We start from the raw sequence: 18,988 nt of genomic DNA on the forward strand, positions 1-18,988 counted from the left end.
TGAGGGCTTTTCCTGTTATAAGCATAAAGAGTAAGAAGATGGAAGAAGAAAAGCTTTTTTGAAACAGATTCATAACGAGGTAGCACCTAACCAGTGCTAGATCTAAGTTATTAGACTTAGTAAGCACTGGTAATAATTATTTCAACAGCAAAGAACTAATTGATCTTTGGAACTGTCCTTTAAAAGTTGGAGTGCTTTCAACTGTGGAGTTTGAACAAAGACCAAAGACTATTACCTATAATTTTTTAAAAAAAAGTTATCTTCTTATGTAATTTTGCACTCTCTTATACTTTATGTCTCTTCCTTAAGGATATTATTTCTCTCTCATCACATTCAACTTAGATCATTGTATAACATGGAAACAATGTAAAAACAGAAAAATTGTAAAATTCAAAATGAATGCAATCTTTCTTTAAAAAAAAAGTTTGAATGCTTTCCCTTCCCCTGATCTGGCTGCTGCAACCCAATGAAATCCATACCATCTCCACCTATAGAGCTGGCTTCCCTTGGTTTCTTCCTCTAAAATAGGAAAATAAAAATAATATTTTTTAAAAAGTTAACCCCTTACATCAGTTATATTTTATGAAACTTGCTCCAGATATGAAAAATGAAAGATAAATGAAATCTAATTTAAAAAGCAAGTTAAAAGATAGTGACTATTTCTACAAACTACAAAATACTTCCCTAACTCCAAGATCTTAAATTAACAATTAAAATTGTCACTAAGAAACACGATGAAGCTCATTAGGTAATACGGACAGGACCAAGTGAACCACAATATCAAAACTCATCCCTTATCATTCATTCTTGTGATGGACTGAGATATGGAATTGGGGACAATGTCTTATATCTATAACCAAGAAAAACAAGTCTCTTTCAGTCTCTTCCTCACTCACTTCTCCCTCTTATCCAGAAGAAATTGCACACTTTTCAGATAGTATAAAATTGAGGAGTTTTTTGTCTCTACTGTCTTGGAGTAGAATATGTCAAATATATAAATTCTCTCACATCCTCCAGATTCAACAGTCTCTTTTGGTCAATTAAATCTAATTCACAATTAATGACAAATTACCTTACTAGTCACTTTCATCCCATATCTCAACATTTTTGCATCTATAATAGCTCTCCCAAACTAACTCTTCTCTACTCAGATAACCACCATTTTAATTCAACTCCTTATCTACTTTTGCCTTCATTAGGGTAGTGGTCCTGTGATTTAGTATCTCTACCTCAGTATTCTCCCATCTCCAATAGATTATACACACTGCTGACAAAATGATTTTCCTAAGTGCATGTCTCACCATGTCCCTTCTTTCCTCAATAATCTCCATGGGCTCCCCTGACCTTAGTAAAAGCATATAAACTATTTAGCTTATAAAGCCCTTCATGATATGGATCCACAAACTCTATGACTGAATTTATAAACATCAAGAAATAGAAAAGTGTGGTATTCTTGATGGAAAGAGAAACTTAAAAGAAAGATAAACTTCATAGAAAGGAGAATAATGTGAGATGCAAATGAAAGAGAAAGAAAGCTCTATTCCCAGCCACACTTATGATATATGATATATACAGATATACTCATTTATATGAATAAAATCTAGAAATCATTAGAAATCATTCACAAGACATAAGTGAACCCCAGAAGCTATTGAAATAAATAAGAAAACATAGAGAAAGGAAAGAACAAATAATAGGGCACAGTATTGGAAGACATACATGTTGCAAGGCATAGTTGTAATCCAACAAGGGCCAATAGGAATGAATGAATGAAAGCATACTTTGCCACCTTAAACTAAAAGTAATAGATTTTGTATGAGGTTCAAATCATAGAAATAGAAAGAATTATAAAGATAATTTGATCTAATTCCTTGCCCAATGGAAGAATTTCTTCTGTCAAAGGTCATTCAGTCTTTAATATGTTAGGTGATGGGTAATTTCCCACTTCATGAGTCATTAACTACTTTGTTTTCAGAATCTACTTATAGCGATAACTAGATGCTATATTGGATGCAGTCCTGGCTCTCAAATTTGGCCCCAGCCACTTAGTAACTGTGTTACTCTAAGCACGTCACTTAACTCTGATTGCTTTTTAAAAAAAAAACAGATTTTACTTATTAGTTCTTCTTTTTATTGAACTTGTCTGTATTGATATAATTTTCAATACAAATAACAAGGCAGGAAATAATGTATTGATGTTTCGAAGATGCCTTTCATTTGCAGATATTTGTATAAAAAATTACAAATATTTAATATACCTTTTTGTGTGCCACTATGAAAACCTTGACTGCCTGTGGCAATTATAAAGACAATTCAAACAATAGCTACAGGTTAGATAAACAACCTTTGAGACTCCCTTCTGTAAGTATTTACTTCAAGAAAATTCCAAGGAGATTAAAGGGAGGGAATAAAAGGTCCTATAAAGAAGAAAATATTCACAACAGCACTCAGAGAAAAGCTTAAGACAGAATCAATATTTATCATTTGGTGAATAGCTCAATCAATTTTAGTTCCTGGAATTAATGAAATTTGATTGTGCCTTAAGAAATAATAAAAATTCAGAGAGTCATAGGAAGATCTCTCTTTATTGATAAAGTGTAAACAGAACCAAGAAAAATATATATATAAATACTCTTCTGAAAATGTAAATGTAACATCAACAATATAAATAGAAACCAAAGGGTATGAAATTAAAATGACCATGCTTGTCTCCAAAAAAGAAAAAAAAATGCATCTCCCTTTTCAAAGAAGTAATGGCAATGAATATGGAAATTGCAAAAATATATTATCATACTCAGTTGATATATTGCTTAATTTTGCTGAGCTGCTTTCTCCCTTCATTTGCTTTTTTTGTTGATTAATTAGGATGACTGACTGGGTAGATAAGAGAAAGTCAAATATTTCAAATTGAAGAAAATGAGCAAATAAAATGTATCAGAAAAATTTTAAATTTAAAAAAGATTTTATGGAAGGATCATTTCTATATCTGAGATGCTATAATTCTATTTTTTCACAAACATGTCTCAAAAATTTTAGTCTTTGGAAAAAAGGATGGAAATATTGACCTCTTCCCACCCATTTTCTTTATTTCCTTCCTTTTTTTTCTTTCCTTCTATTTTTTCCCTTTTCTCTGTGTCTCTCTGTCTTTCTCAGGCTGTCTTTCTCTGTTGTTCTCTTTTTTTCACAGCTGACTCTTCCATGGATGGTCCAATAATTTGATATAGAACTATCAATCATTTGCATACTTTGTCCAGTGTTTGCAGATTACCTTTGATAGTTTTCGATTATGAAACTCTCAGTAGCTAACAAAATCTTGTAATAGGACAGTATATCTCTTGGGATAACCTACTTTGGACAGAAACCCCAGGTATGAAAAAGAAATATGAAGTTCTTTCACTGAATTTTGTTTATTGAACCAAACAAACAATAGGAATTTTTAATTTTACTTAAGGAAAGTTAGCACAATAACAAATGCTAAGTTCTGCTTCTCCACTCTGGATCAGCTTTATCACTATAGTGCTCATTAAGTGAATTAATGGCCCCACTGAGAATGTAGAGATTAAAAATATTATTTTGGTAGCAAAGGAACTATTAGATTGGAGAAGACAAGAGTCAGAATTTAGGACCATGGAAGCAATTCCAATAATTCTGTGCCTATTTGTAATGTGTCTTGCTGCATTTTCCTTCTGTGCATACATGCAGGTTGAAAATGGCTACCACTTATCAATGAGTTTTTTGAAGACTTTTGAATCACAGACTCATGAAAGAATCACACAGAGTCAATTTTACTAATTCCAAATGAGTGATGCAAATAAATACTTAACACTGTAATCTAATACCTGAGAATAAAAATAAATTATTGAGAAATTATTTAGCCAGAGACTATTATAGTATTTTAAAATTATATAGTCCCTACTCCCAGAGATATTATGAACTTAATAGGAGAATTATACAAAAAAGATATCAACTTATAATAATTATTATTGTAATAAATACAATAAAGAGTTGCAAAAGAAAGTAATCTATGAGGTCTGAGGGGAAAATGTATGTCAAAGGTCTCAGTAAAGACATTTCAGAATCAATAGCAGTAACTTAGATTTTAATGCCTGGATAAGAATGTAGTATTCCAGATATAGGAAAGAATTTAACAAAAAGAATAGAGACTAGAACATAAATCTAGTGTGAGAAGGGACCTCAGACCCCTGATTCCCTCACCTAGCAAATGAGGACCCAAGGAGATAAAGCAATTTTCCCCAAGTAGAGGTGAATATAGCTCCTTAGATTCCTAAATGTTCCTCTTTCTATCATACAATGTAAAGTTAGACTGAAAGGTATAGTAAAGGGGATCATATCAGACAAGACTTGCAAAGTAGAGAGGTAGAAAGTTCTGCTGAGAAAAAGTAAGCAATAAAAAACCTCAGAAGGTATTTTTTTTTGTTTAAACAAACTTCCCTGTCCAAGAAGAATAATTCTGTCACTGATATGACCCTGGTTTAGAGCGAATGGAAACTAAAACTAGGAAAATTTGTTAGGAGGTTATTATAATATCTCATGTCTGTACTAGGAAGAGTTGTCCAACAACACTTGGTAATTCAAAATTGTTTGAAAATGAATGATTAGAAATATCTTTATTTAATAAGTTATTCAAACAATTCTCAAAACAAAGAGGGAATTGGGGTGGCTAGATGCATAGTGGATAGAGCACCAATCCTGGCATCAGGAAGACCTGAGTTTAAATTCAGCCTCAGACACTTAATAATTGCTTAGTTGTGTGACCTTGGGCAAGTCACTTAATCCTATTGCCTTAAATAAATATTTTTTTTAAATCTTGGAATTATGCAAGAAAATGCATTTTATGTTGAGTCTCAAAGATCTAACATATATATATATATATATATATATACATATATATATATATATATATATATAAATTTCTAGGGAGATGCATGAGAGAGATCAAATACAAAAATAATATCTCCCAAAAGAATGAGACTTACAAATGATTTTACTGGTTTGGGGAAGTTCTTAATCAGGAAACTCCTAATAATGCAATTTAATTTTCAGCAATTAATAGGCTCAGAGTATTCAGAGATTAAATGATTTGACCAGAGTCACAGAACCAACTGGTATCTCAGGAAAGATTTGAATCTAAAACTGACTCCTTGTCACCTGTGTCATTTTATTCCCTTTCTGCTAATGGCAATGATCGAAACATTCAAAGGGGTATTTTTATGTGGACAAGACACCGGGCAAGATGGAATCATGATAGTGAAGTAAAGTCAGGGAATCGTCCCAGCTCTCTCCAAAATCATTTCAAATACCTTTAAATAAAGACTCTAATCAAATCCTAACGTGATAGAACCCACAAAAAAACAGAGTGAAATTATTTTCAAGTGCAAGACAACTTGGAAGCCACAGGAAGGGTTTGTTGCACTGGGGTTAAAGATGAGTGCAGCCCATACTGTTTCAAAGCAAACCTGTCATAGCAATCCAGGAATAGATCTCAGGGTATTTGAGACACAGGCAGTGGTGGTGGTTTCCAGATGTCTTAGCCTAGGGATTGCCAAGGACATCTTGGAAGTTCAGCAAGAAAACTCTGCTTCACTGGGATGACAATGGAACAAGTATTGGGAGTCACTTTGGGAAAGATTGCAAGAGTCTCTTTTGAGGCAGGGATCTGTTGACTTGCCCATTGTCAGATCTGGGACCCCAGTTCCAGGAAAAAGAATAGAAGCACAACAGCAGGGATTCTCTTCACAATTCCAGGGCAGAAGGGTATACTTGTGGACACCAAAAGAATAAAGCATAGGCCAGGAGAGGAGTCATAACCTCTCATAACATCTTGGAGGAGCTGAAAATTTGCAAGTCCTTAAGGGTATCTCTGAAAACAGCTGCAAAATTCCTCAAAATCTGGATACAATGCATCCTCCATGCTAGAAGTGATGCCCCACCTTTACAAAGAGCTAAAATCAATTCATAGGCTGGAGAAATGAGCAAAGGACAGAAGGAAAAAGACCAAAATATACAATCAGAAGAATATAACAAAGCCAAAATGTTTATATCCAAAGCCTCCAAGAAAATATGAATTGGTCTCAGGCCATGGAAGAGCTTAAAAGATTTTGAAAATCTAGTAAGGGAGGTAGAAGAAAAAGCGGGAAGAAAAATGAGAGCATATAAAAGCTAAACAGGAAAAGCAAATCATAAGGTATTAAAGATGTTGAACTGCTTATATTCTTGCAGAGGAAGATGATACTGCTAACTCATATGAACATTCTCATTAATTAGGGCAGTTAGAAGGAGTATAAATAGATGATGCACAAATGGGAGTTGAATTTGAAGGTATAATATATTTAAAAGATGGAGTTAGTGGACAAGAAAGGAAAGAACTAGAAGAAAAGGAAAAAAGAGGGTGAAGAGGTTAAGTTGTTTCATATAAAAGAAGCAAAAAAAATTAACAAATGTTTTGCAATAGAGAGGAAGAGGGGAAAAGTGAGAGGAACTGGCTCAGAGAGAGAATAACATACACACTCAATTGGTATAGAAATCTATTTTATCCTAGAGGAAAGTAGGAAAGAAAAGGAATGGGAGAAAGGTAGAAAGGGTAGGTGATAGGAGGGAGGGAAGATTATAGGAGGGGTTAGTCAAATGCAAAAAATATTTTTGAGAAAGTACAAGGTGAAAAGAGAGAAAGAATAGAATAAATGAGGGTGGGAGAAATAGGACTGAGGGAAATACAGTCAGCAATAGTAATTGGTGGGGGGGGGGGATTATTGAAACAAGTATCTCTGATAAAGACCACATTTCTCCAACATAGGTAACTGAGTTAAATTTATTAAAAAAAATAAGAGCCCCAACTGATAAATTATCAAAAGATATGAACAGTTTTCAGATGAATTTATCAATACAATCTATTTAAATCAATTTTAAAAGTGCAAACTCACGTAGTTCCTTACAAGAATGTGCCTAACTGGCATAGAGATTTTGAATAAGTATATGAAAATATCCCAATAGTGTTGTGTGGCAATAAAGTGAGTATTAAGAAAGAAAATTCAAGCTGCATTCAATTGTCTTCCTTAGGAAAAAGATAGTACCATAACAATTCAGCCAAAAGTAACTACAATTTTAAGAAAACTTCTCTTTGGCTTGCTTTTGTTGTTTCAATCATGGACCAACACTGTGACCCCATTTGGGATTTTCTTGGCAGAGATACTAGAGTGGTTTGCCATTTCCTTCTCTAGGCCATTTTACAGCTGAGTAAATTGAGGCAGACAGATTTAAGTGATTTGTCCAAGATCGCACAACTGGAAAGTGTCTGAGGCTAACTTTGAACTCATGAAGATGAGTTTTCCTTACTCCAGGCTCAGCACTCTACCAATACATTACCTAGCTATCATTGGCTTGCTAGAAAATTTAGTGAAGACTCTGGTTTTCATGGATCCAACTCTGTATGAACAGGACTTCCTTCCTGATTGTTCAGACAAGTATGCTCTCTGATGAAAATGATGATCAGCAGAGGTCCAATTTTATAGGCAGTTAATTGGAATGGCACTGGTATAGCATCTACCACTTTATTATATAGCTGAGCAGAATATGTGCTTAATCTTTGGGATGCTGAAGGAGATGACTAGACTTTGGAGAGAATGGACAGCTTAAATATATGCGTGTTTGTGTTTGAATATGTGTCTATATATGTGTACATATATATTTTTATATGCATGATTCATATTTTGGACTGAATATTTGGCTGTTTTGGACTGCAGTTATGTCTCCTTGAGTTTCAAACATAAAACCGCTGCAGTGCCATCTCACTATTCCCTTTTCATTTTCATTTAGATCATAAGAAAGTTGTATTTCAAATATCTAAGCAATTGAGCTCTTATCCTTTGTTTACAATAAACATTTTAAAACATGAAAAAATCAAACTCACTATTTAGAAGAGAACTGCAGGTTGGAACAGTTCTGTGGTAATACCTTATACCTATTGGATTGGCTAATAGGGCAGAAGGAGAAAATAAATTTTAGAAGGGATGTAGGGAAATTAAAACATTGATATACTGTTGAAAGAGTTGTGAAATGATTCAATAATTCTGCAGAGCAATTTGGAACTAAACTCAAAGGGCTATAAAACCATGCCTACCTTCTAGGTCTATATTCCAGAAGAGATGAAATATAGAAAGAAAAGATCCTCTATGAATATGGATATTTATGCCAGCTCTTTTCTGACAGTGGGGAGTTGAAAATTGAGGAGAGCCTAGCAGTTGGGGAATGGCTGAACAAATTGTGGTATATGGTTGAGATGAAAGCTGTTCTGTTATGATGAACAGGATGCTCTCAGTAAAAAACATACATTAGCAGATGTAATAGGAAATGTACTGTATATAAAATCACAGCAATGCCAAAGGTAGGCATGGTTTTGAGCAAAGTTGTAGGATGATCAGCTGTGAATGACCTGCCTTTTCTCAGCAGTGCTGTGCCCCAAGAGAATTTAGAAGGACTTATGATAAAGAATACTATCCATCCCAAAGACAGATAGAAGCTTACTTGATTTCTTGAGGTTTCTCCTTTTTAAGGGGGGGGGGGTTTACAACATGACTATTGTGGTAATATTTTTCATGATTACATAGTTTTAACCTATATCAAATAACTTGATATATATTATAAAATATTGTTTGAAAATAACAAATTAGGGGAGAGCCAAGATGCCAAAGCAAGGACAAGGATTTACCTGAGTTCTCCCCAAAACTCCTCTGAATTTCTTTTTCTATTAAAAAATTATTTATTTAAGGCAAAGGGTTTAAGTGAAGTGTCTGAGGCCAGATATTAACTCAGGTCTCCCTGACTCCAGGGCCAGTGCTCTATCCACTGTACCACCTAACTTCCCCATACTTCTGAACATCTTTAAATAATGATGACTCTAAACAAATTCTAGGACAGCAGAATCCACAAAAAGATGGGATGAAATAATTTTGCAGCCCAAGGCAAATGAGAAGATAGGCAGGAAAGTTGGTTGCAGGATGAGAGAAGATCATAGTCAAGTGCAGCCTGAGCCAGCCCAGAGGAGATATCAGCAATCCAGGAGCAGGACTCAGGCAAATGAATCAACAGCAGCACTGATACTGGTGGTTTCCAGACTTCTCAACCTACAGAGGCCAAAGACAAGGTCAGTGAGGAAACTCTGTCACACTTGGATGAGAGTAAAGCACAGTACAGTATAGGCAGCACCAGTATAGACCCAGTTCCCCCAAACCAGGAATAGATCTTGGGAGTTGCTAACTAGTCATGGCAGGAGCTCCTTGGTCCCTCTTTAGTTCACAAATGGTAAGAGGGTTGAACAACTGGACTGAAGGAGACTATAGGGGTCTTTTTGCTATCACTGAGACAGGCTTCTATTGCTTTGCCATACTCATATCTGAGTCACAATACTGAGTTCCAGGGGGAGGAGAAGCACTAGAACACTAGAGCTTGTAGGGACTCTTCTTATGATTCCAGGGCAGAAGAAATTGCTTCTGGTTACTTAAAGACCAGAGGAAAAATGCAGGAGAGTAATAATGCCTCTACTTAGATGATGCCACCTTGGAAGAACTGTAAACTTACAGGTCCCTAGAAGATCTCTGAAAACAAAAATTGAACAAAAAAATGTTTAACAAAATCCTTGAAGCTTGGGACTGTGACCTGTCACCCTGGAAGAGTTAAAATTAAGTGATGGGTTTGGAAAATGAGGAAACAGAAAACAAATTCTGACCACATAATGTAACTATATTGACAAGAGAGGTCACACAATGAGAAAAAGATAGCAAAGTCAAAGTTCCTATATTCAAAGACGCCTAGAAAAAATATGACTTAATCTGAGATCATAGAAGAGCTCAAAAAGAATTCTGAAAATCAAGTAGAAGAGGTAGAAGAAAAACTGAGAAGCAACATGAGAGTGATATAAGAAAATCAAGGAAAAAAGAGATGAGAGCTTGGTAAAGAAAATACCAAAAAAATACTGAAGAAAATAGTGCCTAAAAAAAGAGACTAGGCCAAATGGTAAAAGAGGCTCAAAAAAGCAAATGAGAAGAAAAGTGCTCTAAAAGGCAGAATTATCCCTCTGGAAACTGAGTTACAAAAACTCACTGAAGAAAGTAATTCCTTAAAAATAACAATTGAGCAAATGGAAGCTAATGACTTTATGAGAAATAAAGAAACAACAAACCCAAATCAAAAGAACAACAACAAAAAGGAGACAATGTGAAATATTTCACAGGATTAAAACAATTGATCTGGCAAAGAGGTTCAGAAGAGATGATTTAAAAAATATTGGACTACCAGATAGCTATGATCAAAAAAAAAAGATCCTAGTAATCAAGAAATTGTCAAGTAAAGCCGACTTAATATTCTAGAACCAGAGGGTAAAATAGAAATTGAAAAAAATCCCACTAGCCACCTCCTGAAAGAGATCTCAAAATGACAACTCCTAGGAATATTAAAGTCAAATTCCAGAACTCCCAGGTCAAAGAAAAAAATATGATAAAATCTAGGAAAATACAATTCAAATATTATTAAGCCACAATAAATAAGACAAGTTTTAGCTGCTGTAACCTAAAGGATTAAAGAACTTGGAATATATATATATATATATATATATATATATATATATATATATATATATAATATATATGATATCCTGGAAGGTAAAATAGCTTGGATTACAACCAAAGGTCAACTACCCAGCAAAACTGAGTATAATCTTTTAGGGGGGGAAATGGAAGCTCCATAAAATAGAGGACTTTCATACTTTCTGGATGAAATAAACAGAGCCCAACAGAAAATATGATCTTCAAATACAAGTCTCAAGAGAGGCATAAAAAAGTAAATAGGAAAGAGAAAACATAAGGGTATGAATGATGTTCATGTGCTCAGATTCCTGATAACTCAAAGGAACATGCTCATTTATTATGGTAGTGAAGGGAAGAATATATAGACAAGACAAAGGTGAGGCTTGATTTTGAAGGTATAATATATTTAAAAGATGGGTGAGAGAGAAATGTATTGGGAGAAAGGGGAAGGAAAGGTAGCTATTTCACATAAAAGAAACAATGAAACACTTTTATATTGAAGGGAGAAGTAGGGAGGTGAGGGGGAGTGAGTAAAATTCTCAGCAGAAGTGATTGAAAGAGGAAACAACATATTCAATTGGGTATAGAAATCTTCTCTATAGAAAAAAAGAAGAGGGTGTGAGAAGAGAAGACAGATTGGGGAATGGAGATGTTACAAGCAAATATATGAAAAAAATGTATGAACTCACTATTGATGGTTTAAAAAATTAAAAGAATATTGAGGTACTACCCCATACATATTAAATTTGTTAATAGGTCAGAAAAGGAAAATGGCAAATTTTGGAAGGGATACAGGGAAAATGGGAAATTAATTTGTTGGTGGTGAAATTGTTAACTGATTCAACCATTCTTTAGAGCAATTTGGAATTATGCTTGAAGAACTATAAAACCATGTTTGCCCTTTGACCTAGCATTGCCACTACTAATTCTGGATCCCAAAAGAGATTTTAAAAACGAAAAGGACCTATATGTACAAGTATAAAAAGTTATAGCATCTCTTTTCTGGTGGGAGAATGTGGAAAATTAAGGAGATACCCAACAATTAGGAATGACTGAACAAATATTGGTAAGTGATTATGATGGAATACTATCATGCTATAAGAAATGATGAGTTTTGAGGGGTGGCTAGGTGGTGCAATGGATAGAGCACTGGCCTTGGAGTCAGGAGTACCTGAGTTCAAATCCGGCCTCAGACACTTAATAATTACCTAGCCGTGTGGCCTTGGGCAAGCCACTTAACCCCATTGCCTTCCAAAAAAAAAAAAACTAAAAAAAAAAGAAAAAAAGAAATGTTGAGTTTTTACCCCCAGAAAACCTGGAAATACTTGCATGAACTGATGCACAATGAAATGTACTATATACAAAGTAACAGCAATATTGTTAGATGATTAGCTGGGAACAAATTAGCTATTCTCAGTAACACATATATCTAAGAAAATTCTGAAAAGACATGAAAAATACTATCCATCCCAAGAGAAAGAACTGATGGTGTCAGAATACAGATTGAAACATGCTATTTTTTTACTTTAATTTTCTTAAGGATTTGTTTGGCCTTTAATTTTTTTCATAACATGACTATTATCAAAATGGTTTGCATGACCACATAGGTATAGCCCATATCAAATTGTTTGTCTTCTCAATGGGGGAGGAGGGAAAATGGTCAGAGGTTTCCAAACTTAAAGTTTTAAAAATGAATACTAAAATTGTTTTTACATGTATTGGGGGGAAAAGAAAATACTAAAAACGTTTTTTAAAATAGGTATATGAAACATGGCAGTTCTAGAAGATGCTTAATCTTTTTTTCGGGTTTTGTTTTTGGAAGGCAATGATATTATATGACTTGTCCAAGGTTACACAGCTAGGTAATTATTAAGCTTCTTAGGCTGTACTTGAACTCAGGTCCTCCTGAGTCCAGGGCCGGTGCTCTATCCACTGGGGACCTAGCTGCCTGAGTTGCTTTTAGTAAACTTTTAGAAATACTTTAATCTGGGGGGTGGGGGGAGTCTATTCTTTAGTAATTCTATATATGGGCATTTATGGGTGTTATTGATTTTTCTTATTCTGCTATGTAAAACTCAAATAAATAAAATAAATTTTATTATCTTTGTAAAAAAAGGAAATAGCAAATTAACTTACTCTTGGAGAGCATAATCTTCTATCATTATATCTTTACTTATTCCTGACCTGGTTATATGTCCTCATTATAGCTTGCATTCCCTCTACTCCTCTCAGTTTTTTCAGACTCTCACTCCTGTTCTGGCTAAACTCAGGTCCCTTCCATATTTTGACCTAATTATGAACCAGTTCAACTTTACACTCTCAAATTATTTCTCATCAATCATCCTATCTTATTAACAAAGAAAAATTAGAATGAATGGATGGATGAATAAGCAAACATTGATTTTAAAACTAATATAGTTTATCTGTAATCAAAATCTTGAGACAGAAAGAATTTTTAGATAATCTGGTCTAACTCCCTGCCCAGTGAGAGAATCTCCTTTATAATATCTTCTACAAATGGCCATTCTCTCCTTTAATAAATGAGATACTTTCAATGATAAAGATGCATTATTTTATGAGTAGTCTTTTATTTCTAAAGCAAAATACTTAGAATATATTTTATATTTCTTTCTAATTTGCCTAAATTTCAACCATGGTTTATTCCCACTATTTTCATTGCTCATTCATTTTCTCATCCTGCTGAGGAGCCATGAAATCATACTTCAGTTCCAGAAAATGTTATGTCATTTAATCACAACTGGACCCTCTCTAAGGCAAGCTAAATCTTTTATTTTTTCCCTAATTAATTCTCTATCATCTTTTCTTTAATAGTACATTCCCTGAAGGCTTAGCACATTGGTAATACCTGGACAATCATTTAGTTTTAGAACAATTTAAGCTCCTAAGGTCCACCATCCTAAGTTCCCCCTGTGATAGAGTATTTCTACTGTCCTGCCAAACTCAGATTTTCTTAATTCCAAATCCAGTTCCCTATCCAGTTCTATCATCTAGTTATGTCTTATTAGGTCCAGGCTAAGTGGTTCTAACCTTTAAAGATCTTTTTTGGATCCTGACTATCAAGTATACTAGAAGTCTTGGCCAGATTTGTGCCATTAAAACTGTGAAGAAGAAGAATGTACCAATATTTAATTAACTAACAAATGCTTGAGCACTCTAATAAAGGCCAAAGCTTGAATCAATGGGCCCAGCCATTTAGCTTATTCAAAATATCTCTAGAGGTATTATATCCTAGCTCATATCTCTTCCTTTTTCCCACAAGAAAGAATATAGGCAGATAGATAGATTAAAAGAGAGATAGATAATAGACAAGTGATAAATATAGATGTAGATAAAAAATACCTGTGTATATATAAATATATCTCTGTGTATATGTGTATATATGAATACCAACATATATCTTAAATAATGTGAATGACAGTGTGACATAATAGATAGAATTATGGTCTTGCAACCCAGAAAACCAATGTAAAAATTCCATGTGTGCTCCATACTGATTACATCAACCTAGGCAAGTTACTAAACACCTCATTTCTCTGGGCAAATTTCCAAGAATACAATTTGCAGAAGTGTTGACTGACAATGATTGAGAAAGATTCCTCTTCTGAGAGTTCTCTATAGTCAAGAATTCTTAGGACTATTCCCTGTTGCCTATGATAAATCTGAATATTCTTTACATGTTGTCTTTATTTGCTTACCAAGGGCAGCTAGGTGGTGCAGTGAATAGAGCACTGGCCTTGGAATCAGGAGGATAGGAATTCAAATACCATCTTTGATACTTACTGTGTGACCTTGGGCAAGTCACTTAACCCTGATTGACCTGCATCCAAGGCCATCTCCAGTCATCCTGATTCATATCTGGACACTAGACCCAGATGGCTCTGAAGGAGAAAGTAAGGCTGCTGACTTAGTACAACACACCCTCACTCAAATTCAATTCATGTCCTTGTCATAGAATCACCTCCCTGACACTGTGGTCTTCTTCAAAAGTGAAAGACAATCATTTGCTTACCAAAAAACTGACAAGGTGCTACAAAAACTGAACTATATTTAAACATTAATCTTGTTAGCAATGATTTTACATCTATTACTGAAAATAACAATTCTCCTATTTATATTATATTTTAAGTCTTACAAAAATATTTTGCTTACTTTACAACTAGAAGAGGAAAAGAGTAAATTTTATCATCTTAATTTTTATGATAGAGAGGACTGAGGCTCAGAAATAGTAAGTGCCAGAAGTCAAACCCAAGCATCATAACTCTAAGACATGTGTTCATACTCCACAATAAGATTCTCAGCAAACTGGGGATCTCAAAAATGTTAACCAATTAAAGCTTTAAATTGCACTAAAATTTTTGAGATACACTATTTATATAATAAAACACCTCAAAAGAAATTGTAGCTAAATATAAGAATGATTTATAAATTCTCTTGAAGGAGACACATAAAGGAATAAATATATAGGATGAGGTATCTAGAATCAAGAAAGCTAGGTGACTCAGTAACTCCGAGTCAGGAAAACTGACCTTCCTGAGTTCAAATATGACCTCAAGCATTTACTTCTTCTATGACACTGTCACTTAATCTTGTTTGCTTGTTTCCTTAAGTGCAAAAAGAGCAGAAGAAGTAAATGGCAAACCACTCCTGTAACTCTGCAAGAAAACTCCAAATGGGATCACAAAGAGTAGGTCATGACTGAAAGTCACTGAACAACAATAAAGAAACAGAATTATTTGGAGACCAGCTAATCCACCTTCTTATTTTCGCCCATAAGGAAACTGAGATCATGGAATTTAAGCTACTTGCCCCATGATCATTCTTTGAGTTTTTTTTAACTTGTAAATATTTTCTATAAATATTCAATAGTAGTTTCTGTCATGTTTTTGTGAGAGTTTGAGTTTTATGATTTTTCTCTCTCTCCCTACATTCCCCCCCCCCCAATAGAAGGCAATCTGATATAGGCTTTACAACTATATCCAAGAAAAGCATAGATCAAAATTGAACTTGGTGTGAGAGAAGAATCAGATCCAATAGAAAGAAAGAAAGAATCAGAGATAGAAAAATTACATATTAATAAGACAACTTTTAAAAATTGAACATTATAAGTATTGGTCTTCATTTAAACTCCACAGTTCCTTCTCTGGATACAGATGTTATTCTCTATCACAAATTCCTTAAAATTGTCCCTGATCCTTACAAATGATAGAATGACCAAGTCCATCATGGTTGATCATCACCCAGTATTGTTGTTAGTATAAATAATATTCTTCTGGTTCTGCTCATCTTGCTCAGCATCAGTTCATGCAAGTCTTTCAAGGCTTTTTTTTTGAAGTTCTCATCCCTCATGATTTCTTATGAAATAAGTGTGTTCCATCATATACATATACCACAATTTGTTCAGCCACTACCCAATTGACAGCCCCTCAATTTCCAATTTTTTGCCACTACAAACAGAGCTGTTATGAATATTTTTGTTCATGTGGTATTTTTACCCTTTTTCATGATCTCTTCAAGATACAAACCCAATAGTGGTATTTCTGGACCAAAGTAAATGCATATTTTTATTGCCCTTGGGGAATAATTCTAAATTGCTCTCCAGAAAGCTTGTCATCCTTTGGGTTTGTGTCAGAAACAAACTCAAACCCAGGCCTTGTAACATCAAGTCAATTTCTTTCTCCATTATACTATGACATAATTGGTACAAATGGAAAAAAGAGATCTAAAATCTGTAAAATCTGTAGCTAAATGGAAGAATGACTTAAATAATTTATAGGATTATAAACAGAGAGTTAGAAGGAATTTCACTGGTTTTCATGCTCAATTCAGAGTAAAATGGATGATGTAATTTGGACCAATTAAGGTGCCACTGAAGTGGTAAAAGATAGAAGTAAACTTTAAACTTCGGATATATATCCTTTCTTATGTAGAATTCATCCAATGGCAGCACTAACAACACATCCTCAAAAGTCACAAGGAATATTTCAAATTGATACCTCATCATCCTGCTTTGATGTTCTCAGGATAACCATAATAAAATAAAGCAATATGAGGATCATCACTACTTGTATACCAACCCATTGCCTATAATGAGAGCTAAAAGACAAAGCCTATGAAGAATTTGGTGAAATCTTTAAACTTAATAGATACCTTAATATTCAGAGACTTGATTAGGAAAGTGGATACAAGGGGGGGAACTGAAAATTATTCTGGAAAACTAGAGGTCAAAGGCTAATAGACTCCTGAGAAGACTCATGCTTTCTTCAGGAAGAAATTCACAATGCAGCCAAAATAAGCTGAAGGAAAAATAATCTTGCAAGAAGTTTAATATAGGACTTCACATATATGTATATATAGGTATATATATATATATATATGCATATCATCTGTATATGTATATGTGTATATATGTATGTATGTATATATATATATGTGTGCGTGTGTGTGTGTGTGTGTGTGTGTGTGTGTGTGTGTGTGTATAATGTCTATATAATGCCTGTCCTTCATTTTCAAAGGCTATAACATCATGGCAAGCATAAAAATTTAAGTGAGGGGGATGCTGTGCTAAGCCACCTGTTTAACTTTTTTCTCCAGAGTCATCTGGTTCCAGTGACAAGATATAAATCAGGATGACTAGAGATGGCTCTGGATGACAGGCAATCAGAGTTAGATGACATGTCCAAGGTCACAAAGCTAGTAGGAGTCAAATATTTGAGGCTGGTTTCGAACTCCTGACTCCAAGGTCAGTGATCTATGCACTGCTCTATCTATCTATCCATCCATCTATCTATCTATCTATCTATCTATCTATCTATCTATCTATTTATCAATCTATCTACGTATCTGTCTGTCTGTCGTGTGTCTGTCTGTCTGTCTGTTTAGCTAGCTAGCTATAATGCAAATGGCTTTAGGTTCTCACAGTAATTCAACATACTAGTACCTGTTACTATCCCTATTCTACAGATTTAGTATTTTAATCTTTCACAAATGTACATGGGATATTGAAAGAATCAGATTATACAGTGAATACATTTGGTGGAGTTTTAAAGGAAAATTCACTAAAAGGGACAGATAAAAAAAGCAAAGGGAGTAATGAACATAGACAAAACACATCTCCTTTAAAGTAGTATTATATTCTTTTAACATGTTCAAAATAGCAGAAGATAATTATTTGAACTTCATTAGCCCTGTTGTTTTAAGGTTCACAGATTACAGATATTTTGAAGAATTTCAGAGATTAGCATTAGACTTTTGGCTACACATAGCACCTCTGTTTTTTCATGTTCTTTCTACTACTCTTCAGTCCCCTTTGTTGGAATAACTTTTTGTATTTACTATAGTATCACTTTGGGAAAATATTAATTTAAATGAACTGAGCATGTATGGATTTTTTCCAAATTATGATAAAGTTAAATAATGTCCTGTTCTCCCTGAAAATCTTTGATAAAATAATACTTCTTTGGGAATTAAAAAAAAAGAAAGAAAAGAATAAGACATGTTCTGCTTTCATCCCAGGAGTCAACATTGGTCATGTTTGGACCAATATGAAGAAGAAAGTGTCTTAAGCCATCATCAAGGAGTACTGCACCTGCCTGGACAACAACTTCCATGCCAGTAAGTTCATATGCAAGGAGATATACATCATATTTAGGAAGATCTCAGAATATGTTACTCATTTGATGAAGCAAATCCAGAGGGACCATCTGAGAGATATCTCCATAAAAATTGTTTTTGTTTGCATCAGGAAGTTATTGAAGTGGGCCCTGATACCAAAGAAATGCTGAAACATCTGGACTTCAACAGTTTGTGCAACATTTAAGCTATCCAGACCATGGTTTGGATGAACTTCAAAAGCCCAAGAGGAGCTATTTAATATTTACTTTTACCTTCAATAAATTTGCAAAGTGCTTCTCTCCCAAGGTTAAAAAAAAAACAAAGAAAAACATGCTGCTTCAGACTTCCAGTTCTGTTATTGGAATGAATAATTATGATGGACAAACTCATAAAAATAAAATGAAAGTTGATCTGGCATGACTATTACATCAATTAGATTTTTTTATGTCAGTGTTCTATTGTTGAATTTTATGTATCCTGGAAGTATTTCGCCTCCTCTAAATAAAAAAAGTAAGAAACCTATACTGTCCTCCATCATCACTCTAACAGAGTATGAAAAGGAACCACACTTTTTCAGGTTGTCTTTCAATTTCAGGGATATAAAACCATAAAATAGTCTATTCTATGGTGAAGCAGACTCTACCCTCCACTGTCAATTCCATTTTTCCAGTCACATGTTTTTATAATCCTGGGATGTAGAAAGAAGACTGGAATAAGAATCAGAAGATCTGGATATGAATCTGATTTCTTTTACTATT

General features: G+C 34.1%; 1 protein-coding gene across 7 annotated transcripts in view; it reads right to left on the reverse strand.

Moving 5' to 3' along the window:
• KCNC2 (potassium voltage-gated channel subfamily C member 2) overlaps positions 1–18,988 on the reverse strand; it is a 314,800-nt gene that overhangs the window by 12,078 nt on the left and 283,734 nt on the right. The gene's annotated exons all lie outside the window — the stretch shown is intronic.

The sequence above is a fragment of the Macrotis lagotis genome, chromosome 2 (genome assembly GCF_037893015.1).
Source record: "Macrotis lagotis isolate mMagLag1 chromosome 2, bilby.v1.9.chrom.fasta, whole genome shotgun sequence".
Classification (NCBI taxonomy): Eukaryota; Metazoa; Chordata; class Mammalia; order Peramelemorphia; family Peramelidae; genus Macrotis; species Macrotis lagotis.